Raw genomic sequence first — 4,808 nt, 5'->3', positions numbered from 1 at the left:
ACTACGTACGCATGGAGGGCGCCGAGGCCCGCGGGCCGCCGCGCATCAAGGACGTCATGCTGGCCGATGCCCAGGTGGGCGGGGCGGCAGGGCGGGGCTCCGGGTGGGCGGGGCGGCCCCAGACCCTGCGCCCCTTCCTGCCCTTCTCTCTCTCGGCCACCTGCTCACCTACTCCTCTCTCCCCTGCCGCCTCCTCCCACGCTTAGTGGGAGACGGATGACACAGCCGAATATGTAAGTAGCACCCCTGCTCGGCCATTGCAGTGTTCTCCCGCGGGTCGTGCAGTGATGTGACCCTATCCCCGCCCCGCCCTGCACGTCCGTGGTAGGAGGGTCTTCGCCCCTGGGCCCCAGATGCCTACCTCTTGGAGCTTCCAGCAAATGGGCATAGGAGCCCCGCAGGGGTCCCTGCCGCAGGGCAGCGCACCTGACCCACAGGTTATATACCTTGGCCCTCTTCCCTAGATGGCCCCCAGACCCGCGTGGCTCACACTGCTGCCCTGCCCGTCCAGCCCCAGCCCTGCTCCCTGTGGCTCAAGCCGTTCCAGCAGCCCAACCCCCTCCTGCACCCCACTGCCTCCCTTGGCGGATCCAAACCGAGCCTCTCTCCAGCCCCGCCTGACCCTTTTATCGCCCTGCCCTGCCTTCTCTGACCTCGAGGCTTCTCTCTCTGACCCAGGCGATCCCTGGATTGTGGCCCTTGAGTGGCCAGAGGGTCAGCGGGCCCAGGGCAGGAAGGGGGGCCTGCAGTACCCTTTCCACCCCCGGGCTTCCCCGGGGCCCTGGGCCGCCGGGCATTGCTATGCTCCCTGTCCACGATCTGTCCTGCCCTCACATGGAGGCCCGGGCTCTTTGGAGAGCCCCCAGCCTGAGGTTCAGTGACAGCAGCCCTACACCCCACCCCGGAAGGGGGGGTTCCCCACCAGGGACCTGGCTCAGCCCCTCCCACGAAGACCCTGGGAGGGGCTGGATGAGAGGCCCAGGGGCAGGAGACCCTCTGTTCATGCATCCCTGAGCCCCTGCTCCTGACCCGGGGCCACCCCGCAGCTCCTGGCATGCTGGGCGGGGTTTGTGGGGGTGCACGTGGGGCGGTGACCGGGTGGGGGTGCACGCACGGCCGCGAGCGGGGTGCAGGCTCTGACACTGGCCGCCCGAGCAGTCATTTAGCGAGCGCCTACAGTATGTAGGTCTGTGTAGTGAGGTGACTGAGACCGACCTGAGCCCCTCCCCGGGGTCACCGTCCAGTGAGGAGAGGGCCGTTAGTACACTTGACCCTTGAACAACACCGTTTGACTGCAGAGGTTCGCTTTTATGCAGATTTTGGCTTTCTGGTTGGTTTTTTACATATAAACACAGTAGAGTGCCATAAATGTCTTTTCTCTTCCTCAGATCTCCTTTCTCTCTTCTTTAACTGTTTTATTTTAAGAATATATAATACAGGGTGCCTGGGGGGGGCTCAGTCTGTTAAGCATCCAACTTCAGATCATGATCTCATGGTTTGTGGGTTCAAGCCCCATGTCAGGCTCTGTGCTGACAGCTCGGAGCCTGCCTCAGATTCTGTGTCTCCCTCTCTCTCTCTGACCCTCCCCCACCTTCCCTCCCTCCCTCCCTTTCTCTCAAAAATTGACACTAAAAAACATATGCAACATATAACACGTAGATGTAAGACATGTTGGGGTGCCTGGGCAGCTCAGTCGATTGAGCAAGCATCCAACTCTTGGTTTGGGCTCAGGTCATGATCTCAAGGTTCGTGGGTTCAAGCCCCGTGTCAGGCTCCATGCTGTCAGCATCGAGCCTGCTTGGGACTCTCTCCCCCTCTCTCCACCCCTCCCCCACTTGTACACACTCTCTCTCTCAAAATAAATAAACTTTAAAAAAAGATTAAAAAGGTTAAAGAAAATGTACAAGCTACGTTAACTGAGCACATTATCCATAAGCCTTCTTTTGGTCAACAGGAGGCTAATAGTAGTTGAGTTTTGGGGGAGTCAAAAGTTATATGCAGACTTTTAGCACCCCCTCCCCCCCTACGTTGTCCAAGGGTCAACTGTGTGAGTCTAGTAACGACTCGGGCTGGGGTGGGTGTAGACTGGGGTGGGTGTAGACGGTGTAAAGGCTTGCTGATCAGCTCTCTGGGTTGGCGGGGGAGGGGGAGGCAGTCCTGATTTGTAGCTTTTCCCCTTTTCTGTGATGGACATGCCCCCCCCCAGCTCCGTTTCAGGCCCCCTGTGAGAGCGGGGCACCTCATGTCCTACAGCCCCTGCCACAGGCCACAGCACGAGTCGACCACAAGGGCCCCGTGATAGGAAGTGTAGCCAAATAACTGAGAGGAGGTTTTGAGTATTTATCACCTCTGCTCTTAGTATTGATGATTACGTTGATGGCATTTCCTTCCTCATCGCGGCGTGGGCAGCACTGGCTCTCGCGGTTCCTGGAGATTTAACTGTTGGCTCCCGGGACCTGGTGGGAGGAGTCTCCATCACGCCCGTGGGTTAGTGGAGGCAGAGGCCGCAGCACCCCCCAGACGCTCTAGGGTGGGAGCGTGCCTGGTGTGTTGGAACAGTCAGGAGGCCTGGAACAGAGTGAGCGAGGGGGAGAGAGGGAGACGAGGCCAGGAGAGCCGGGACGGGATGGGGCACAAGTGACAGCTTCTACCCCTAGGGAAGCAGGGAAGAGGGCAGCACGCCCTCTGGTAGCCGCTGCGGGGAGGACGGACGGACGGGGGCAAGGGCGGGTGCCCCGGGTGACTGTGCCCGCCCAGGTGGGAGATGATGGGGTGTCAGGCCGCGTGTGCCCGTTTTAGCACGGACGTGTGACGCGTCGCGGTCGGTGCATGTGCTCGGGTGCACGCCTCTGCGGGCGGGCCAGGCCCCCCACCTGCCTTGCTTGACCCCAGCCTCGGGCAGGGGGGAGGGGCGGGGCTGCTCTCAGCCCCGATTGCGTTGCTGACGCCGCGGTGCCCGCCCGCAGGAGATGGTCATCACGGACCTGCAGCCCGAGACGGCCTACTCCGTCACGGTGGCCGCCTACACCATGAAAGGCGACGGTGCTCGCAGCAAACCCAAGGTCGTGGTGACCAAGGGAGCAGGTGAGAGACCCCTGCCCGGCCCCTTTGTCCCCAGTCCGTCTCGCAGGGTCCTGGAGCTCGGCCAGGGGGCGGAGCAACGGTGTGGGGGCCCCTCTGGAGGGCCTCAACCTTACCACGACCCCGTCACTCACTTCCCTCCGGCCAGAAGCCGTTTCCAGGCCTTGGTCCCAGCCGGGCTTCTCCGGAACTATTCCCTCTGCCTGGATACCCTTCCCCGTCCTTAGGTCTTTGCTCCACCAGAACGCCCTCAGGAAGCCTGCCCTGCCCTACCCCCCATATGCCACCGCCTGAACCCAGCGCTCCCACTGGGTGCCCCGGCCTGGCTGTGAGCACCCCAGTAGGCTGTGGGTGAGAAGCACTGTGCCCATCTGCCCCACCTCACCACAAAGCCTCTTTGCGCCGGCCTGCCTCGGTTTCCCCCTCTAGCTCTCTACCATCAGGGACTGTTTTACCCACCGCCCTTCCCCCCACCCCCCCTCCACAACTGAGGAGGGAGAGGCAGCGGGTGAGGGGAGGGTGCTCTGGGTGGATGGCACTGCCCGGGCACAGGTGTGGGGTAGAGAACACGCTGGTCGTGCTTCAGGAGTGAAGGGCCCGAGGCCTCCCCACACGTCCCGCACCCACCCCTTCCCCAGTGATCCGCCCTCTGCCCATGTAGCCTGCTGTTCTGGGCCAGCTGGACACAGCGCTCCCCACGCTCCTGCCACTGCTTGCCTATGCTATTCCCTCCGTCTGCCTCGTCTCTGTATCCGTCTGTGTCCAGCACCTTTGTCACCTCCTCCAGGCAGCCTCTCCTGATTTTTCCTCCTCTCCCAGGGGCATTGCATTACAAAACCCACTGTATATGCTGTGACTGCTCAGAGTACAGTTCACAAAGGTCCTGATAAGTTTTGCAGGGAAGAAGACTGGTTTTAGGGGAGATTTTTTAAGTATAGTTATTTTGAGAGAGACAAAGCGCAAGCGGGAGAGGGACAGAGAGGGAGAGAGAGAGAATCCAAAGCAGGCTCTCCGCTGCCAGAGCCTGATGTGGGGCTCAGCCCGTGAGATCATGACCCGAGCTGAGGCCAAGAGTCAGGTGCATAACCTACTGGGCCACCCAGGTGCCTCAAGCCTGGTTTTATTTGTAGAGCATCTCTACTGCAGGACTTATCAGGACCTTGGCATGTTGATTATGACCCAGATTGTGAGAACCATGGGGCACAGGCAGGGTTGTGGACATTCTTGTGTCCCCTGGTATTCCTCCTGTGCCAACAAGGAGCAAGGGGCAAATCACTGAGGCACGAGATGAGTTACTTGATAACTAAAAGAAGAGAGCAGCGCCTGAGGCCCTGCTCTGACACCTGTGTGTGTTTCCTGGTACCAGGTTCCCCGAGTCCCCTGCCTTCCTCACACTCGCTTCCACTCGCCCGGCACAGCGCCACCTCAGGGCCTTTGCACAGCCCGTCTCCCTTGCCATTTCCCCCAGATCTCCCTGCCAGCCGCGACCCCCTCGAGACTTTGCCTCCGAGGGAGGCCTTCCGGAGACCCTCTAAAAACCTGACGCTCGCCCCGTGTCCCCACAGTGCTGGGCCGCCCCACCCTGTCGGTGCGGCAGACCCTGGAGGGCAGCCTGCTGGCGCACTGGGAGCCCCCGGCCGGCACCGCGGACGGCCAGGTGCTGGGCTACCGCCTGCAGTTCGGCCGCGAGGACTCGGCCCTGGCCACGCTGGAGTTCGCGCCCACCG

At 61.4% G+C, this 4,808-nt stretch overlaps 1 protein-coding gene across 1 annotated transcript in view; it reads left to right on the top strand.

The window, feature by feature from the left end:
* PTPRS (protein tyrosine phosphatase receptor type S) overlaps positions 1 to 4,808 on the top strand; it is a 63,130-nt gene that overhangs the window by 45,706 nt on the left and 12,616 nt on the right. The gene's annotated exons all lie outside the window — the stretch shown is intronic.

This window comes from Suricata suricatta, chromosome 12 (genome assembly GCF_006229205.1).
Source record: "Suricata suricatta isolate VVHF042 chromosome 12, meerkat_22Aug2017_6uvM2_HiC, whole genome shotgun sequence".
In the NCBI taxonomy this organism is placed as follows: domain Eukaryota; kingdom Metazoa; phylum Chordata; class Mammalia; order Carnivora; family Herpestidae; genus Suricata; species Suricata suricatta.
Note: the sequence above shows the minus strand (reverse complement) of the source record. Positions and strands in the feature narration are given on the sequence as shown.